Raw genomic sequence first — 21967 nt, 5'->3', positions numbered from 1 at the left:
AGAAACTGAGAGGAGAGAACTGGGACCCAGACCTCAGGAAAGAGGGGCATTGCCAACTGAGGCTGCTATTCGGGGGTTGAGATGCAGTGATGATGAAACTGGTTCTTCTGCAAATGTTGGAAAAACTGCCAGCTGGGTTCAGATGCTGTAATGTAAAGGAGCTGCTGCTGCCAAGATGTAGAGAACAGATAGCGAGAGGGAGTTTCTTCCTCCTTGTTCATTTACAGTTTCGCTAGCTCCCCCTACTGGTAGAGAAGTGGTTTGCAGAGTTGCAATTCTCTGGCATCATCAGCCAGAATATGTATAGGTCAGGTTTGGAGCTGGGGAAAAATACCCTCTGACATAAGGTCATAGAATAATAAGGTAATCTTCTATCTTTATCATGTTATTATAATTTATACCATAATAAGTCCTACCCTTATTAGCTGTATAGTTTGGATGAGTTAAGTTTTCATTCTTTTGTTTACCCATCTATAAGAGAGCAAAAATCGTGTACCTACATCATAGTGTCATTAGTTGCAAGTTTTAGATAAATAAAATCTCTAAGAAACACAGCCGTTCTGGATACTTTAAGTTTTGCAAAGTTTTATACACATTTCCCTTCGTTATTAATTTGTTGTGTCAGTTTAAGACACATTTGTTTTCATCAAAACCATTTTGGGTTTACCTTATCCAGAGTCAAGAAGACTAAGCCCATCTCCAACTTAACATGTCCAGAACTGAACTTTTAATCCTTTTGTACAACTTTACCTCGTATCTTGTTCAGTTGTCCTTATCTCATTCAAAGCCAATACCAACTTTCCTGGCGGTCCAGTGGTTAAGACTTCGCCTTCCAATATAGGGAGTGTAGGTTCCATCCCTGGTCGGAGAGCTAAGATTCCACATACCCGTGGCAAAAAAAAAAAAAAAAAATCCCCCCAAAAGCATAAAATGGAATCAATATTGTAAGAAACTCAATAAAGGCTTTAAAAATGGTCTAAAACAAAAACAAAAAAATCTTGAGATGGGTCATGGAGGGAGTATTTACACCAGGGAGATTGATAAACACTACAAATCAGAGCTTGTTCTATTGATGTTCAGACTTTAGAAAATGATGAACAATATGTTAATAAAGCAGATATATTAAAAAAAAACTAAATAAACAGTAAATACCAACCAACTGATTGTTCAACCAGAAACTTTGGCACCATTCTTGATTCTACCTTCTCCATCTACTCCATCAGCAATTTCTTTTTCAAAATGTTTTTAAATGATTAAATAATTTGTGACTCAACAGTCATCCACTTTTAAGTGCCAGAATATAACTTTTTGTTTTTCTATTTCAGGTGAATTAAAACGATGTTTTCCCAAATCTGGTGGCACTTATACATACAAAGGTTCAAATGTTTTTTAAATATCATAATTCATCTAAGTACCTTCAGAAAAACTTAAATCACAAATGGCAAATATAACTTTTCTTTCTAGAAGGTGCATGCTTAGTTGCTCAGTCATGTCCAACTTTGTGACACTTGGAACTGTCACGCGTCAGGCTCCTCTGTCCATGGGGTTTTGCAGGCAAGAATACTGGAGTGGGTTGCCATTTCTTTCTCTAGGGGATCTTCCCGACCCAGGGATCGAACCCACGTCTCCTGTGTCTCCTGCATTGCAGGTGGATACTTTATCTGTCTAGAATACTCTCGCTTTTTTATTTTTGGCTGTGCTGGACTTTGGTTTCTTTGCACAGGCTTTCTCTAGTTGAGCAGAGACTACTTTTCATTGCAGTGCACAGACTTCTCATTGCTGTGACTTCACTTGTTGCGGAGCACAGACTCTAGGCATGTGGGCTTCAGTAGCAGCAGCACACAAGCTCAGTAGTTGTGATTGAGGGCTCTAAAACAAGGGCTCAGTAGTAGTGTTGCGTGGACTTAGTTGCTCTGAGGCATGTGGCATGAGGCATGTCTTCCCTGATCAGGGATCAGACCCATGTCCGCCACACTGGCAGGCAGTTTCTTATCTACTGCACCACCAGGGAAGTCCTAGAATACTCTATTTTTATTTTCAAAAACTTTATTTTATATTGGAGTAGAGCTGGTTAACAATGTTGTGACAGTTTCAGGTGAACAGTGAAGGGACTCAGCCATACATATACATGTACCATTCTCCCCCAAACTCCCCTCCCATTCAGACTGCCACATAACATTGAGCAGAGTTCCATGTGCTATACAGTAGGTCCTTATTGATTATCTTTTTACATATAGCAGTGTGTACACGTCCATCCCAAGGTCCCTGTCTCTTACCCACCCGCAACTGTAAGTTCATTGTCTAAGTCTGAGTCTCTTTCTGTTTTTTTAAAATCCTAGAATACTCTTCGCTGCTGCTGCTGCTAAGTCGCTTCAGTCTTGTCCGACTCTGTGCGACCCCAGAGATGGCAGCCCACCAGGCTCCCCCGCCCCTGGGATTCTCCAGGCAAGAACACTGGAGTGGGTTGCCATTTCCTTCTCCAATGCATGAAAGTGAAAAGGGAAAGTGAAGTCGCTCAGTCGTGTCCGACTCCTAGCGACCCCATGGACTGCAGCCCACCAGGCTCCTCTGTCCATTGGATTTTCCAGGCAAGAGTACTGGAGTGGGTTGCCATTGCCTTCTCCAGAATACTCTTTACTTATATATATATATATTGCCATTTGTATCTGAGAATATTTAATTTTTATTAACAAAATAAATGAGTCTATTGCTATTTGAAAAAGGTGGATTTTTTAAAACAGCAATTTTATTTGATTCTTCTTCCACATTATATCTTTAGATCTCTCTAGTTCTTTCCTTCTTCACTGCCACCAGCCCAGTCCCAGCCAGCATTATCTCTCACTTGACCAGAGCCACAGCCTCCTACCTGGTCTTCCACTGTTACCCTTAACCATTCAAATCCATTTCCCACAAACTATTAAGAAATATTTGATTATTTCTCTTCCCTACTTAACTCTTCAGTACCTTCCCATTATATTAATACCTGGAATAAAATCCAGACTCCTTACCATAGTCTGTAAAGTGTGTTAGTCACCCAGCCGTGTCTGGCTCTTTGCAGTCCCATGGACTGCAGCCCACCAGGCTCCTCTGTCCATGGAATTCTCCAGGCAAGAATACTGGAGTGGGTTACTATTCCCTTCTCCAGGGGATCTTCCCAACCCAGGGATCAAACCCACGTCTCTTGCATTGCAGGCGGATTCTTTACAGTCCGAGCCACCTGGGAAGCCACCTCATTGTCTCTAAGGCCTTATCTAATTGGACTCCTGATTCTTTCTCAAGAAATTTCAAGTTCACTGTGCAGCAAGAGCATTCTGGTCTTTTTCAGTTTACTGAACTTGCCAGTTGTTTGTTCAGTCTCAGAGCCTTTGAACTTATTAAGTTCTCTTTTTGCCTCTTTACACCCCCAACCTCACCCTCCTTTCGGTCTTAGCTTAAATGTCATTTTCCCAGAAAGACTTTTGCCAACCACCTAATCTAAGTTGGCTCCCTCCCTACTGTTCTCTAATCTAACACCACACGTTCTTCCTAGTGCTTCTCAGGCTGGTGAACTTTCTCTGTATTTATTTATTGACTTGGTTTGTCAGTATCCCAGTATCAAAATACTGGGACCATATGTGTCTGCTTCACTATCCTGTCCCTAGGAAATAGCATGGCACCTCTTCCATAGCAGATACTCAAGATGGGATGAAAACTGAAATGAAGGTTTTTTTCTCCTCCAAGTGGCAGACTGGGAATTGAACAAGGAGAGTGAAGGAGATTATCTAAGGTGGCTGAGACAGTGTCAGGCTACCTTGCCCACCCAGGCATGGGCAAGACCCAGAGTCTACAGGAGGGAAACAGGTCAGCTCAGGTACTTTCAGTTCTTCTTTCCCTTGTGTGCTGGGGGGTGGTGGGGGGGAGGGCAGTGGACCTGGACTAAAGGGTTATGAGAGGAGGCTGACCAAAATTATTTTCTTGTCTACCAAATGAATCAAAGGAGCATGAAGACTGCTAAAATGTTTGGGAGACATGTGGAACATGGACTGTGGAGGAGCTTGGGTGAGGTCGAGGGACTGTGGTCTTTGTGCTGAGTTGCTCTGTAGTTTGGACTAGGGTGGCAGTGGTAGAGATGTGAGAAGTGGTTATATTTGAGACTTACAAGAAAGCTCCTGTAATGACTAATGACGTAGTATCCTTCTTGCTACTTCTTTTGATTTTTGTTCTATGAACTGAGGAATCCCATTCACTGGGCCCTGATATTTCTGTTTTCGGTCTCTGACATTTGTGTATCCATGAGACTCTAGAGCAAGTTGCTTAAAATCTCCAAGGCTCTGAATAATCATCTTTGAATTGGAACAATATTATGTGAATTCCTGTTGATGGTGGTGAAGATCACCACACCAAACTGATGTCAAGCTCCTGAACCTTCTCCTAGGCCCATCTGTGTACTTCCAGTTTTAGCAGAAACCCTGCTTTGTTAATTTAACCTATAGCCTCCGGGCTTCCCTCATGGCTTAGACGGTTAAGAATCTGCCTGCAATGCGGGACACTGGGGTTTGATCCCTGGGTGGGTGGAGAAGATCCCCTAGAGAAGGGAATGGTAACCCACTCCAGTGTTCTTGCCTGGAGAATTCCATGGACAGAGGATCCTGGTGGCTACAGTCCATGGGATCACAAAGAGCTGGACATGACTGACTGACTAACACTTTACTTTCCTCATCCTCCATATCTGGTCCCCTTTGATATCTGACTGGTTCTGCATCCTCTTCTGTCCCTCAGGTAATGTCTGATTACCCAGGCTTGTCTTCAGCAAAGAATCCTGTTAGGTGAGTTTAGCTACAATTTCCCTAACCCCCTTGCTGTTTGTTTTTAGTCATTTTCTATCCACTGGCCCCCAGAATGCTCCTTGGCTATAGATTTCCACTTGCTCATGCTGTATTCAGAATTAACCTCATTCTATACTGAAGTCTCTTTTCTCTATTGTAGTAGCCTTGAATAAAATCTTTTTCCTTTTTATTCTCTTCCTCCTTCTTCTTTTTAATCTCTTTACTGTCCAGCTCTGGTTTTTCCTTGATAACCCTAAGGAGTAGTTTGAGGGATGTTTAGGCCTCCAGCCAGCAATCTTCATGTGAACAATTCTTTGTTGTTGTTTAGTCACTAAGTCCTGTGCACTCTTTGTGACCCCACAGACTGCAGCATGCCAGGCTTCCCTGTCCTTTACTATCTCCCGGAGTTTACTCAAATTTATGTCCATTGAGTCGATGAAGCACAAGCTAGAATCGAGATTGCTGGGAGAAATATCAGTAACCTCAAATATGCAGATGACACCACCCTCATGGCAGAAAGTGAAGAAGAACTAAAGAGCCTCTTGATGAAAGTGAAAGAGGAGAATGAAAAAGTTGGCTTAAAGCTCAACATTCAGAAAACAAAGATCATGGCATCCGGTCCCATCGCTTCATGGCAAATAGATGGGGAAACAGTGGAAACAGTGGCAGACTTTATTTTTTTGGACTCCAAAATCACTGCAGATGGTGACTGCAGCCATGAAATTAAAAGACGCTTACTCCTTGGAAGGAAAGTTATGACCAACCTAGATAGCATATTCAAAAGCAGAGACATTACTTTGCCAACAAAAGTCCATCTAGTCAAGGCTATGGTTTTTCCAGCAGTCATGTATGGATGTGAGAGTTGGACTATAAAGAAAGCTGAGCATCAAAGAATTGATGCTTTTGAACTGTGTTGTAGGAGAAGACTTTTGAGAGTCCCTTAAACTGCAAGGAGATCCAACCAGTCCATTGTAAGGGAAATCAGTCCTGAATGTGCATTGGAGGGACTGATGCTGAAGCTGAAAATCCAATACTTTGGCCACCTGATGCGAAGAGTTGACTCATTGACGAAGACTCTGATGCTGGGAAAGATTGAAGGTGGGAGGAGAAGGGGACGACAGAGGATGAGATGGTTGGATGGCATCACTGACTCAGTGGGCATGAGTTTGAGTAAGATCCAGGAGTTGGTGATGGACAGAGGCCTGGCGTGCTGCAGTTCATGGGGTCACAAAGAGTCGGACACGACTGAGCAACTGAACTGAGTCGGTGATGCTATCTAACCATCTCATCCTCTGCTGCCCTATTCTCCTTTTGCCTTCAATCTTTCCCAGAATCGGGGTATTTTCCAATGAGTCGGCTCTTTCCATCAGGTGGCCAAAGTACAGGAGCTTCAGTTTCACCATCAGACCGTCCAATGAATATTCAGGGCTGATTTCCTTTAGGGTTGACTGGTTTGATATCCTTGCAGTCCAAGGGACTCTCAAGAGTCTTCAGCATTACAATTCGAAAGCATCAGTTCTTCAATGCTCAGCTTTATGGTCCAACTCTCTCACCCGTACATGACTACTGGAAAAACCATAGCTTTGACTACATACACCTTTGTCAGCAAAGTGATGTCTCTGCTTTTTAATACACTGTCTAGGTTTGTCATAGCTTTCCTTCCAAGGAGCAAGCATATTTTAATTTCATGGCTGCAGTCACTGTCTGCAGTGATTTTGGAGCCCGAGAAAAAAATCTGCCATTGTTTCTACTTTTTCCCCTTCTATTTGCCATGAAATGATGGGATGGATGCCATGATCTTAGTTTTTTGAATGTTGAGTTTTAAGCCAGCTTTTTCACTCTCCTCTTTCACCTTCATCAGAAGGCTCTTTAGTTCCCCTTCACTCTGCCATTAGAGTGATGTCATCTGCATAACTGAGGTTGTTGATATTTCTCCTGGCAATCTTGACCCATTCTTAGATTTGGACAACTGACATCTTAGTATTTGTAAATTGCTGTGCAAACACAGATTCAAACAGATAACTACTTCTAGATACTTCCCTATATAGAATTTGGAAGCAGCCATTGTGTAGATTATATGAAGAAAGTTACTTTAAGAAATCATCTAGCCCTGGGATTTCCCTAGTAGTCCAGTGGCTAGAACTCTGCACTCCCAATGCAAGGGGCCTGGGTTCAACCCCTGTGTAGGAAACTAAGATCCCACAGGCCATGCAGCACAGCCAAAAAAAAAGTTGATAATATGTATTGAGCAAGATATTCTTGCTCTTTGATCCAATTATTTAAAAAGATGGAAAATCAGGAGATAGTGTTGCTGGCCAAAATCTTGGCTTTCTCTGCCCACTTAGCTGAATAAAAAATATGGAGACAGAGTTTGGAGGAAACAGAAAATTGGCTTTAATTCTCAGCCAGTGGAGAGGGGAATGCTGTAGGCTCATGCTTCAAGAACTGTGACCTCCTCCACAAGGAGTCTAGGGGCTTATATAAGATGAAGGCTCACAGTCAGGAGTTGGTGATGAGAAACAAAAGTGTTAGGATCTTGATTTCTTCCTCTTGCATTATTTCAAAGACAGTCATAGGCTGGCATCAGTAACTCAGTAATCTAGTCTGGCAAGTTCAGTGGACTTTTTTTTAACATCTTTCAAGACAACAAAGGTGTACTGTCTTAGAGAAGCCCACCCCACGAATAGAACTGAACAGTCCCTCTTCTGGAACCTGTTTCCCTTTTTGTAGACTCTTAAGATACTCAAATGTGGAGACTATATCTTTCTTTTCTTTTCTTTTTTTTTTTTTTGTATTGGGGTATAGTTGATTTATAATGTTGGGTCAGTTTCACGTATATAGCATGGTGATTCAGTTATACATATATATGTGTGTGTGTTTATATATATGTGTATGTTTATATATATGTATATATATATTCTGAATGTGAAGAATCAGAGAAAGAATATATATAATTCTTATAGATTAGTACAAAATATTGAGTACAGTTCCCTGTGCTATACAGTAGCTCTTTGTTGGTTATCTATTTTATAGAGACTGTATCTTTCTTTTTTTAAAAAATTATTTTAATTGGAGGCTAATTACTTTACAATATTGTAGTGGTTTTTGCCATACATTGACATGAATCAGCCATGGGTGTACATGTGTTCCCCATCCTGACCCCCCCCCCACCTCCCTCCCCATCCCATCCCTCAGGGTCATCCCAGTGCACCAGCCCTGAGCACCCTGTCTCATCCATCAAACCTGGGCTGACGCTCTATTTCACATATGATAATATACATGTTTCAGTGCTATTTTCTCAAATCATCCCACCCTCACCTTCTCGCACAGAGTCCAAAAGTCTGTTTTTACCTCTGTGTCTCTTCTGCTGTCTCACATATAGGGTCATCATTACCATCTTTATAAATTCCATATATATGCATTAATATACCATATTGGTGTTTTTCTTTCTGACTTACTTCATTCTGTATAATAGGCTCCAGTTTCATCTACCTCATTAGATCTGATTCAAATGCATTCTTTTTAATAGCTGAGTAATATTCCATTGTGTATATGTACCACAGCTTTCTTATCCATTCATCTGCTGATGGACATCTAGGTTGCTTCCATGTCCTGGCTATTGTAAACAGTGCTGCGATGAACACTGAGGTATGTATGTCTATTTCAATTCTGGTTTCTTTGGTGTGTATGCCCAGCAGTGGGATTGCTGGGTCATATGGCAGTTCTATTTCCAGTTTTTTAAGGAATCTCCACACTGTTCTCCATAGTGGCTGTACTAGTTTGCATTCCCACCAACAGTGTAAGAGGGTTCCTTTCTCTCCACACCCTCTCCAGCATTTATTGTTTGTAGACTTTTGGATAGCAGCCATTCTGACTGGCATGAGATGGTACCTCATTGTGGTTTTGATTTGCATTTCTCTGATAATGAGTGATGTTGAGCATCTTTTCATGTGTTTGTTATCCATCTGTATGTCTTCTTTGGAGAAATGTCTGTTTAGTTCTTTGGCCCATTTTTTGATTGGGTCGCTTATTTTTCTGCAATTGAGCTGCAAGAGTTGCTTGTATATTTTTGAGATTAATTCTTTGTCAGTTGCTTCATTTGCTATTATTTTCTCCCATTCTGAAGGCTGTCTTTTCACCTTGCTTATAGTTTCCTTCGTTGTGCAAAAGCTTTTAAGTTTAATTAGGTCCCATTTGTTTATTTTGACTGTGTCTTTATTTTTATCTCTAGAGTCTCTTAGCTGAGAGTTATTGGATGGTGAAGGTTTAAATTATTTTAATGTACATTTTTAGAAGTCATACAGGTAGATGGAAAGGTGCTCAGCATCATTAATCATCAGGGTAATGCAAACCAAAACCACCATGAGATGTCACCTTGCATCTGTTAGAATGGCTATCAAAAAAAAAAAAAAAAAAAAAACAAGAGAACAAGTGCTGGTGAGGATGTGGAGAAAAGGGAACCCTCATACACTGTTAATGGGAATGTAAATAGGTGCAACCACTATGGAAAACAATATGGCGGTTCCTCATGAAATTTAAAATAGGGGATTCCCAGTGGTTAAGTCTCTGAGCCTCCAATGTATGGGGCCCAGCATCAGTCCCTGATTGAGGAACTAGATCCCACATACCACAACTAAGAGTCCACATACTGCAACTAAAGATCTGTTGGGCCACAACTAAGACCGAACACAGCCAAATAAATAAATGTTAAAAAAAATAAGTAAAAAGTAGAACTACCATTTATCCAGCAATCCCAGTCCTGGGTGTATATCCAAAGAAATTGAAAACAGGTCATCAAAGCGATATCTACACTCCCATGTTCATTGCCACATTATTCACAGTAGCCAAGATATGGATACAACCTAAATTTCTGATAATGAGTGAACGAATAAAGAAGATGTGGTATGTATACACAATGGAATAGTATTCAGTCATGAGAAAGAAGAAATTCTGTTATTTGTGACTAAATGGATGAATATTGAGAGCGCTATGCTAATGAAATAAGCAGGACATTGATACACAAATACTGCACAATGTCACATATGTGGATCTAAAAATAAGTCAAACTCATAGAAACAGAGAGTAGACAAGTGGTTGTCAGGGGCTAGAGGGTGGGAGAAATAGAGGTTGGTAAAAAGGTGCAAAAAGAAAAAAAATTAAAATATCTCCTAAAAATCAGGCTTTTTTTTAACATATATATTTACTACTTGCCTATTTTTCTCATGTAATGATTAATTACTAGTAAAATTAAGCATTTTTCATGTATATCTATATCTATATATATATCTGCATTTTTCTCATGGGATAGAAGTTTTATTTCAGTGAGTTATTTGAAAATTCTGAAAGTTTTATAGCAAACTTTGTGGGGAAAAATCTGCTATTACTTATATTTAAAGCAGAAATATGCAGCTTTGTAGCCCTAATAAAATTCAGCTTGGTGTGGCATATTAAATGTAAAAATAATTACTTTGGTGGAAAAATTAAAACTTTGTCAATTTCCTTTAGCATGGGTACCCACTAAGAGTCACAACACTTAAATTCAGAAAATCAATCATCTCAAAAGATTTTAACAGCCTGTAATATTTTTCATACTTGTGTCCCTGAAAGAATGGAAATGAAAAGCCCAAGAAACAGGATGATACTATTGCTAGTTATAGTTTTTTATTTTTAATACTCTAAATTGCTTTGTTCTCATTTCTCTTTGCATTTCAGCTTGCAGTTGGCTTTGTAAGGCTAACATTTTCATTGGTGACAGCCATTAAAATAAACTAGAAGATTCAGTAACTAACTTCCCTATCCCAAAGAACATTGAAGAACTTTTTTTAAAAGTCATTTAAATTGGACTAAGGAGATAAAGTAATGCAATTTTTTGGTAGGAAGTTGTGTTTTGTTATGTTGTTTCTTGGTTTATTTTTAACTTCTAGAACTGCCCTAATGTTTTCCATGATCCCAGACACATGCAGGGTTGTTTTTTTTTTTTGGCCATGCAGCTTGCAGGATCCCAGTTACCTAACCAGGGATTGAACCTGGACCACGGGAGTGGAAACACTGAATCCTAATCACTAGACCACCGGGGAACTCCTAAGGTGGACTTTTATAACTGCCTTTTGTAACAGAGAAATTTATTGACACATTAATTAATTAATATTTTATGTTTTATATTGGAGTATAGTTGATTTGAGCCTGACGGGCTACAGTCCATGGGGTTGCAAAGAGTCAGACAAGACTGAGCTTGCACAAAAAGACAGTATAATTGATTTACAATGATGTGTTTGTTTCAGGTGCACAGCTAAGTGGTTCAGTTACACATGTACATATATTTGTTCTTTTTGATAGTCTTTTCCCATATAGTTTGTTACAGAATATTGATGTATTGATACATTATTGTTATTAATATTTTATGTTCTATATTGGAGTATAGTTGATCACTCCTCTACAGCCAGACATCCTGGAATGCGAAGTCAAGTGGGCCTTAGGAAGCATTACTATGAACAAAGCTAGTGGAGGTGATGGAAATCCAGCTGAGCTATTTCAAATCCTAAAAGATGATGCTGTTAAAGTACTGTACTCAATATGCCAGAAAATTTGGAAAACTCAGCAGTGGCCACAGGACTGGAAAAGGTCAGTTTTCATTCCCGTCCCAAAGAAGGGCAATGCCAAAAAATGTTCAAACTAATGTACAATTCCATTCACTTCACATGCTAGCAAAGTAATGATCAAAATCCTTCAAGCTAGACTTCAACAGTATGTGAACTAAGAACTTCCAGATGTACAAGCTGGATTTAGAAAAGGCAGAGGAACCAGAGATCAAGTTGCCAACATCCATTGGATCATAGAAAAAGCTAGAGAATTCCAGAAAAACATCTACTTCTGCTTCATTGACTATGCTAAAGCCTTCACTGTGGAGATCACAACAAACTGGAAAATTCTTCAAGAGACGGGAATACCCGACCACTTTACCTACCTCCTGTGAAACCCATATGCAGGTCAAGGAATAACATTTAGAACTGGACATGAAACAATGGACCGGTTCCAAATTGGGAAAGGAGTATGTCAAGGCTGTATATTGTCACCCTGCTTATTTAACTTGTATGCAGAGTACATCATGTGAAATGCCAGGCTGGATGAAACACAAGCTGGGATCAAGATTGCCGGGAGAAATATCAACAACCTCAGATATGCAGATGACATCACCCTAATGGCAGAAAGTGAAGGGGAACTAAAAAGCCTCTTGATGAAGGTGAAAGAGGAGAGTGAAAAAGCTAGCTTAAAACTTAACATTAAAAAAACTAAGATCATGGCATCTGGTCCCATCACTTCATGGCAAATAGATGGGGAAACAATGAAAACAGTGACAGATTTTATTTTCTTGGGCTCCAAAATCACTGTGAATGGTGACTGCAGCCTTGAAATTAAAAGACACTTGCTCCTTGGAAGAAAAACTATGACCAACCTAGACAGTGTATTAAAAAGCAGAGACATTTTGTTGCCTACAGAGGTCTGTATAGTCAAAGCAATGGTTTTTCCAGTAGTCATGTATGAATGTGAGAGCTGGACAATAAAAAAGGCTAAGCACCAAAGAATTGATGCTTTCAAACTGTGATGCTGAAGAAGACTCTTGAGAGTCCCTTGGACAGCAGGGACGGAGATCAAATCAGTCAATACTAAAGGAAATCAACCCTGAATATTCATTGGAAGGACAGATGCTGAAGCTGAAGCTCCAGTACTTTGGCTACTTGATGGGAAGAGCTGACTCATTGGAAAAGACCCTAGTGCTGGGAAAGATTGAAGGCAGAAGGAGAAGGGGACAACAGAGGATGAGATGGTTGGATGGCATCACAGACTCAATGAATAGGAGTTTGAGTGGAGTCCGGGAGATGGTGAAGGACCGGGAAGTCTGGTGTGCTACAGTCCATGGGGTTGCAAAGAGTCAGACAGGACTGAGCAACTGAACAGCATAGTACCACATCCTACCATCACATTTATGATTACATTTGGTAATATTAAGTTCCTTACAGCACATTAATCAGTCTTCATTGGTAAATGTTGTTGTTTAGTTGCTAAGTCATGTCCATCTCTTTTGCCACCCCATGGACTGTAGGCCACCAGGTTCCTCCATCCATGGGATTTCCCAGGCAAGAATACTGTAGTGGGTTGCCATTTCCTTCTCCAGGGGATCTTCCTGACCCAGGAGTCAAACCTGCATCTCTTGAGTCAACTGTATTGCATGCAGATTCTTTACCACTGAGACACCTTGAAGCCCTCATTGGCAAATACAGAATAATTAAACACTCAAACTGATTAGCCCTTAAGATAAATATAATGTTTCTAGTGACATCTAACAGTGACATTAGATGAATTGGTGTAAACCTACCTCAGAAATCCAAGTCTTCCATTCTGTTGTTGCAGAAATCATTAATTGAGAAGCCAAGCACCACACTTGGAGAGTTGGAGAACTCAGGTTTATTACACTGGCAGGCCCAGAGGAGTTAACACTGAGCCCTGAACAAAGGGGTTACAGAGTTTTTTATAAAACTACTATAGTGGGCAACACTAGCTGCTGATAGGCTGGTTTAAACTAAGGGTTTTCACGCATGTGGGAACAGCAGTCAAGATGGGGAGGGGGATCTCTGACCTTTACGTGGACAGCACAATTAAGCAGGTTTGCAGGGGCTGGGCAATTGTAAAGAGCAGGACAAAGGCGAGTGAGATAAGCTCCAGTTCCTAGTATTGTAAGTCCCCATTTTCTGAGACTATGTGACCTACATGATCCAGACTTTGCAAGGGGCAAGCTGAGTCACAGAGGCAGAATGAGCAGGAGGTTATGTAAAATTTTAACTTTTCTTATTCACTGTAAGATTTTGATCTTTATTGAAACACTTTATAGTGGGTGAAACTAAAATTTTCTGTTCATCCCTTAATGAAAATCTGTTTATTTCATGCCAACCATTCTAAAGCCTTTTAAAACTCATTGATTTATATATATATAGCCTCAACCTCATTCTGTGGGTATAGAAATCCTTATGATTTGCAGTGTTCCCCTAGCCAGAGTTCATTTAAAAGCAAACAGATAAGTTTTTAAAAACATAATTTATCTATAATAGACCATAGCCTGCAGTTTTCATGCTTGTGGTGAAACTGTTTATTTGGAGTATGTACATAAACCCCAGAGTTGGAAATAAAGTACTAGAGTCGTCATTTGACTTTGGGGAAGTCATACAGGTTTATTATTTGAGCAAGGCTATTTGCTTTTTAACTGTGACATTGCTGCTGCTGCTAAGTCGCTTCAGTCGTGTCCAACTCTGTGCGACCCCATAGATGGCAGCCCACCAGACTCCCCCGTCCCTGGGATTCTCCAGGCAAGAACACTGGAGTGGGCTGCCATTTCCTTCTCCAATGCGTGAAAGTGGAAAGTGAAAGTGAAGTTGCTCAGTCATGTCCGACCCTCATTGACCCCATGGACTGCAGCCTTCCAGGCTCCTCCATCCATGGGATTTTCCAGGCAAGAGTATTGGAGTGGGGTGCCATTGCCTTCTCCGAACTGTGACATTGGACCAGTATAAAAAGCTATATTGGCTAAATCTACTGCTTGAATTGATCTGTTTCATCACAGAACTCTTTCAGGCAGCAAACTGGATAACTGCTTATTATTTAAGGAAAATAAAGCAGGTTGTAAAAATGGCAGGTCAAAGGTATTAAAAACAGACACTTCACAAAAGAAGATGTAGGAAGGTATAACAATCACATGAAAAGGTGCTCAACATCATTAGTCACCACAGAAATGAAATTACGACCCAACTGAGATATCAATAGAGTGTTTAAAATAAAAAAGACTGACTGCATCAACTATTGGGAAGGATGTGGAGCAACTGGAATTTCCTTGAACTGCTGGTGGGAGTGTCCAATGATACGACAACTTTGGAGAACTTTTTGTCAATTCCTTATAAAGTTAAAAATCTATCTACTCAAGAATCCCACTCTAATGTATTTTCTCAAATTTGTACAAAAATGTTCACAGCAAATTTATTTATAGAGCCACAAATTTGAAGCAACTCAAATATCCACCAGCAGTAGAGTAGATTATCAACTAACAGTGTATTTATACAATAGAATACTCTTGAGTAATAAAAAGAAAATAAATTGGACATATGCAACAATATGGATGAATCTCAAAAACATGTTGAATAAGGGGAATTCCCTGGCAGTGCAGTGGTTAGGACTTGGTGCTTTCACTGCCAGCCCAGGATCAATCCCTGGTTAAGGAAATAAGATCCTGAAAGTTGTGCAGCATGGGAAAAAAAAGAAATGTTCAGTAAAATAAATCATTCTGTTGAATTCCACGTAATGAAATTCTAAAACAAGCAAAACTAACCTAGAAGAATAAAAATTAGAAAGTGGTTGGAAGGGATTGGACTGAATGGATGTTGACTAGAAAGAGGCACAAGGAGACTTTCTGGCATGAAGGATATAGTCTATGTCTTGATTTGGGTGGTGGGTGCATGTGTATGTAATTATCAAGACCATTGAACTGTATACTTAAGATTGATATGTTTTATTTTATTTCAGTTATTGTTGTTGTTTAGTTGCTAAGTCATGTTCTGATTCTTTGCGCCCTCATGGACTGCAGCACCCCAGGCTTACCTGTCCTTCTCTATCTCTGAGTTTGCTCAAACTCATGTCCATTGAGTCAGTGATGTTATCCAACCATCTCATTCTCTGTGTCCCCTTCTCCTGCCCTCAATCTTTCCCAGCATCAGAGTCTTTTCCAATGAGTCAGCTTTTCCCATCAGGTGGCCAAAGTATTGGAGCTTCAGCTTCAGCATCAGTCCTTCCAATAAATATTCAGGGTTGATTTCCTTTAGGATTGACTGATTTGATCTCCTTGCTGTCCAAGGGACTCTCAAGAGTCTTCTCCAGCACCATAATTCAAAAATATCAATTTTTTGGTGCTCAGCCTTCTTTATGGTCCAGCTCTCACATCTGTATATGACTACTGGAAAAAGCATAGCTTTGACTATACGCACCTTTGTCAGCAAAGTGATGTCTCTGCTTTTTAATATGCTATCTAGGTTTGTCATAGCTTTTCTTCCAAGGAGCAAGTGTCTTTTAATTTCATGGCTGCAGTCACTGTCCACAGTGATTTTGGAGCCCAAGAAAATAAAATCTGATACTGTTTCCACTTTTCCCCCTTCTGTTTGTCATGAAGTGATCTGTGTGCCATGATCTTAGTTTTTTGAATGTTGTTTTAAGCCAGCCTTTTCACTCTCCTCTGTCACCTTCATCAAGAAGCTCTTTAGTCCTTCTGCTGCTGCTGCTGCTTCGTCGATTCAGTCATGTCCAACTCTGTGCGAACCCATAGACTGCAGCCCACCAGGCTCCCCCGTCCCTGGGATTCTCCAGGCAAGAACACTGGAGTGGGTTGCCATTTCCTTCTCCAATGCATGAAAGTGAAAAGTGAAAGTAAAGTCGCTCAGTCGTGTCTGACTCTAGCGACCCCATGAACTGCAGCCTACCAGGCTCCTCTGTCCATGGGATTTTCTAGGCAAAAGTACTGGAGTGGGGTGCCATTGCCTTCTCCTTAGTCCTTCTATTTCTGCTATTAGGGGTCCCCTGGTATCTCAGATGGTAAAGAGTCCACCTGCAATCAGGAGATGAGGTTTCAATCCCTGGGTCTGGAAGATCCCCTGGAGAAGGAAATGGCTACCCATTCCAGTATTCTTGCCTGGAGAATTCCATAGATAGAGGACTTTGGCAGGTGACAGTCCATGAGGTTGCAAAGAGTTGGACACAACTGAGCGACTAATATCAGCTATACTTCAATTTAAAAAATAAGAGCCACTTTCCCTCCCATATCATCCAAGAAAATGTCTGCTCAAACAACCTACATTGCAAAAGATTCTCCTTCAGGCTAAGTCCTTCTAGGACCACATTGCAGCTGTAACCTGATTCCTCTAAATGGATTGATTACCTATTTGATCCTAATAATCCTGTAGCTTAATTCTAGTCTCACTTTGATATTTCAGTAAAGATTATCCTTCTTGCCTCAACTTTTATTTTTATTTCCTGTCTTAGCTTTTCCTTGATCCTTTGACTAAAAGTGCTTGTCGGTAAGGCACAATATATATGAAAAAAAAATTGGTGTCTCTTTTGAGTCTTACTTCTCTAATTTTTTAAAAAATACAGTACAATGGTATGTTTGGCTTTTCTAACTACCAAATTGAAGCAATGTAATTACTTAAATTAGATTACTGTTTAATACTCAAAAATCTCCTGACAAGAGAGCTGGTGAAACAAGCTGAAATCAACCAGTGCTTGTCTTAACTCACCCTTTATGTATTTGGCCTCAGTCACCAAGGCTAAGCTGACAGATGAATGGCTCTTGGAATACATCTAGGTCACAGTTAAGTCTGCATATGGAGCCAAACATGAGTAGCAGCACTTCCAAATCTCTCAACATTACCATATCGCAGGACCAGAGGTAGTGTCCTTAAGAAGTCTCTCTCATTATACAACCCACCTCCAGCTCCAGAGTCCAAAGCCTCTCCAAATGACAGGACTTAAGAAAAAACTTTTAAAATTGAGGTTTAACACATACATGGTTGTGTGATAGCTAGTCTCATGCCCCTTTCTCAGTCAATACCAATCCCAACCCAGAAGTAACCACTCCACTGAGTTCTATAACTATCAGTTAGTTTTGCACATTCTTGAATTTCATTTAAATGGAATTATACTGAAGCAACTTAACACACACACACACACACACACACACAATGCACTCTCCAGTGTCTGGTATCTTTCACTTATCATATTGTTTGTGAGCTTCATCCATGTGGTTGTGATCTCAGCAAGGCAGCAGTGAATGGTGACATGAAGTGAGATCTTAATTCCCTGCCCAGGAATTGAACCTGGGTAGCCTGGGCTTCCCTGGTGGCTCAGATGGTAAAGAATCTGCCTGCAATGCGGGAGACCTGGATTTGATCCCTGGGTCCTGATGATTACCTGGAGTAGGAAATAGCAACCCACTCTAGTATTCTTGCCTAGAGAATCCCCATGGACAGAGGAGCCTGGTGGAGTACAGTCCATGGGGTTGCAAACAGTTGGATACAACAGAGCGACTTAGCACAGCACAACATAGCCTGGATGAGAACCAGGAATCTTAGCCACCAGAACAGCAAGAGCTAGAGACGAGAAGCTAATTTTCCGTGGATCTTTGCCTTCAGTGAAAAATGCATTTATCACAGAGGCAGAAACTGTAAAGGCAGGTATCAAGTTTGTTATTAAAGACACAGTATTACAACAAGTGGGAGAGCACATAGAGAAATAGTCTGTAGTTAAGCAGGAGCAAGGCAGAGATGCACACCTGGAGAGAAAGGGTGTGGGTGTCCCCGCCTTGTGAGAAGGAGCACAGTAAAGAGGCAGCTAAGTCATTTATATAAGGCAGTTTTTCCAGGTCTTTGTCTTCCTTCAGGTCAATTATCTGGTTTCTTTTTCCACACCTGACCTATCCTGGGACCTTTCCCCTGGGTGCACACACATCCCTCAGTCAAGATGGAAGTGAAGGCTTCCGGAAGGAACAAGACTCATTATGGCCTGGAGTTATCCCTTAACTTTTGACCCACAAGGAGCCTTTCTGTGCGTGTGTAGTGTCTCCCTTGTCCCAAGAGAAGGGGGAGTGGAGATCCCTTAATCCTTTACTCAAACAGGATTTTGCCCCTCTTTGTCCTTGCCGTGAATATTGCCTTGACTATCACCATGACTATTACCTTAAGGTGTTAACAAGAAACAAATACTGACTATTTACCCTGTTTCTGTTGTTTCTTCCATTTTAGAGGTCAAGCAGGAGGCTGACTGTAAATGCCTTAACTGGAGCCCATCTATCTCTTGTCTCAGGAAATGCTAACAGTTGTAAGTATCCAGCCTGAAGCCCACTTCTTTGTGCCCCAAGAAATGCAAATAGGAGGCCAGATGTAAATATCTAACCTAGAGCCTATCTATCTCCTCCATCAGTTGGGGTTAGCAGGAATTTGTTCTTTGTTCTTTTTTTTTTTTTGCTGTATAGTTTTCCATTTGTATGAATACACCATACTTTGTTTATCCATTATATTGTTAATGGACATTTGGGTTGTTTCCAATTTTTGGCTATTATGAATAGAGCTGTTTTAAATATCCTTGAATAAGCCTTTCTACAGATGGCTAACAAACACATGAAAAGATGCTCAACATCACTCATTATCAGAGAAATGCAAATCAAAACCATAATGAGGTACCATCTCACGCCCGTCAGAATGGCTGCTATCAGAAAGTCTACAAACAATAAATGCTGGAGAGGGTGTGGAGAGAAAGGAACCCTCTTACACTGTTGGTGGGAATGCAAACTAGTACAGCCACTATGGAGAACAGTGTGGAGATTCCTTAAAAAACTGGAGATAGAACTGCCATACGACCCGGCAATCCCACTGCTGGGCATACACACCAAGGAAATCAGAATTGAAATAGTTGCACGTACCCCAGTGTTCATCACAGCACTGTTTACAATAGCCAGGACATGGAAGCAACCTAGATGTCCATCAGCAGATGAATGGATAAGAAAGCTGTGGTACATATACACAATGGAGTATTACTCAGCCATTAAAAAGAATACATTTGAATCAGTTCTAATGAGGTGGAGGAAACTGGAGCCTATTATACAGAGTGAAGTAAGCCAGAAAGAAAAACACCAATACAGTATTTTAACACAATTTAGAAAGATGGTAATGATGACCCTATATGCGAGACAGCAAAAGAGACACAGATGTATAGAACTGGCTTATGGACTCTGTGGGAGAGGGAGAGGGTGGGATGATTTGAGAGACTAGCATTGAAACATGTATATTATCATATGTGAAATAGATCGCCAGCCCAGGTTTGATGGATGAGACAGGGTGCTCAGGGCTGGTGCACTGGATGACCCTGAGGGATGGGATGGGGAGGGAAGTGGGGTGGGGGGTTCAGGATGGGGAACACATGTACACCCATGGCTGATTCATGTGAATGTATGGCAAAACCCACTACAATATTGTAAAGTAATTAGCCTCCAATTAACATAAATAAATTAATTTTAAAAATAAATAAAATTTACTAATTTATAAAAAATAAAAAAATAAATATTCTTGTATAAGCCTTTTGGTAGCCCTATGCACCATTTTTCTTGGCTTTATATCTGGCAATGGGATTGTTGAGTCATGGGATGACATATGTTTAACTTTTGTAGATAATGCCAAATAGACTGAATATTATGTGAATAAATTTCTTATTTAGTGTAATGAATGATAAATGGTACATCTATCCATCCATCATGTGCTCAGTTGTGTCTGACTCTTTGTGACCTTACAGACTGTAGCCCACCAGTCTCCTCTGTCCATGAGATCTCCGAGGCAAGAATACTGGAGTGGGGTGTCATTTTGTCCTCCAGGGGATCTTCCTGACCCAGGAATCGAATCCATGTCTCCTGTGTCTCCTGCATTGCAGGTGGATTCTTTACCACTTGAGCCATCAGAGAAACCCCCAAATGGTACATCAGGGACATTTAAATAAGAGGCCCCCCTGCTTCCTTGTTTTTCTCCCCGACTTGACTTAAATCTCCATGAGAAGAACATGAATCATGTTTATTGCCTTCATGTAGTATAGTGTCCACTGTAGTAGGAGCATAGTACCTATTTTGGGGGAAAAAAAAAAAAAGAATAAGATGTTACAGTTTAACACTGAGCAATATACCCTTAAGAATGGTTTTTAGGTATTTTGGTGAATCAGTGGAAGAGGAAAAGATTAATTTTTTTTGGAAACTCCCCAAAGAATTCTTTATAATCACTCATCTGTAGCCATGTGGATAGAGATTTCATAAACTTTCTACTAGATTTTCAGTCAAAATGATAAAATTCTTACACTATAGGACTCTTTAATCTGGGGGTTGTGGATGGGTTTTTTGAGGGCCTGAAATTGAATAGAAAAATCTGTGTGCTATTAGATATGTCACTCAGAAGTCTTGGCTACAAGTGAAGCCCAAATAGGACTGACAAATAACAAAGGGGATTTGATGGCAGGGTCTTGGTTTGGCTCATGAAGTTCAAGAAAGACGTGCATAACCATGCTGCAGAAGGGCACAACCAGGGAAGCTCAGAGTCTGGGGCCACAATCCATGCCAGCACAGAGATGCTTCACGTCCTCTGGCTTGAAGGCATCTGACTGGCAGAACCCAAAGCACATCTGAAATTCTAGCTTCAGGTGAATCTAGAAAATGTAGTTTTTAGCTTTTCAGTTTCTACAGACCATTCTAATTCTACAGAATCCTAAAAGAATGTTGTACTAGTTTGTAGGATTTTTTTTTCTTTAAGACCCCAGGCATGGTGTCAAAATCTTTCTCAACCCAGCATTGTGTTCCCAGTGGCACTAACTTAGATCTACAGTTGTCATCCATGTACCATATCATGTTGCTCCCAGACCTCTAATGCAAAGCTCATACTTTTATTAAGGAAAAAAATATGTAAAACTTTGGAATAGGCAAAACAATGGCTGTGTTCCCTTTTAATATATTGAAGCACTGTTTATAGCATGATTTCCTATAATGGATAACATAACTGTGTCCCAGAAAGGCAAACCACAAACTTGCAACAAACCCTGCTTAAACTCAAATTGTTTTAACATCAGCCCATTCAGATCCATGTGTTCCAAGGTTCAGCCACCTGTGTGGTTTACAAATTCTGACGCATGTTCATTCCCTGCCTAAACCAGCCTTAGAACCATCTGAGCCCAGCCCCAAAGCTCTACACTGTATGTTTGTAGCTTCTCTAACTTCCTTCTTTTAAGTCACTACTGAGACTTTGTGAACTTGGGGCACTTGCTTACTCAGCAAGTTTAATAAACCTGCTTTATCTGACCAAGGTGTGGCTCTAGTGGTCTTTGTGGGAGCTTTGACAAATTCTATACACATCATATTGCTGTACAGTGTCAGTGACAAAAATAATAAATTTAGTGACAAGTTTGATGTCCTATATTTAAGGGAAAATGATCCATGGACTGGGGGAGTACAGCACCTCATAAGCAGTGGAGCACACTTCCCAAGGGATTTAGGCAAGAGCAAATTTTAGATAGCAGTAGAGGCAGCAGTGCAGAAACAGGGGCATTGT

General features: G+C 40.5%; 1 long non-coding RNA gene across 1 annotated transcript; it reads left to right on the top strand.

The window, feature by feature from the left end:
• Positions 1-16966: 16966 nt before the first annotated feature.
• On the top strand, positions 16967-21717 carry LOC132344366 (uncharacterized). Its single transcript, XR_009493615.1, has 2 exons — positions 16967-18710; positions 20178-21717. It is a non-coding gene; the product is annotated as an uncharacterized lncRNA (long non-coding RNA).
• The last annotated feature ends 250 nt before the right edge of the window (positions 21718-21967 follow it).

Source organism: Bos taurus, chromosome X (genome assembly GCF_002263795.3).
Source record: "Bos taurus isolate L1 Dominette 01449 registration number 42190680 breed Hereford chromosome X, ARS-UCD2.0, whole genome shotgun sequence".
NCBI classification, from domain to species: domain Eukaryota; kingdom Metazoa; phylum Chordata; class Mammalia; order Artiodactyla; family Bovidae; genus Bos; species Bos taurus.
The sequence above is the reverse complement of the archived record's forward strand: the minus strand, read 5'-3'. Positions and strand labels throughout refer to the sequence as shown.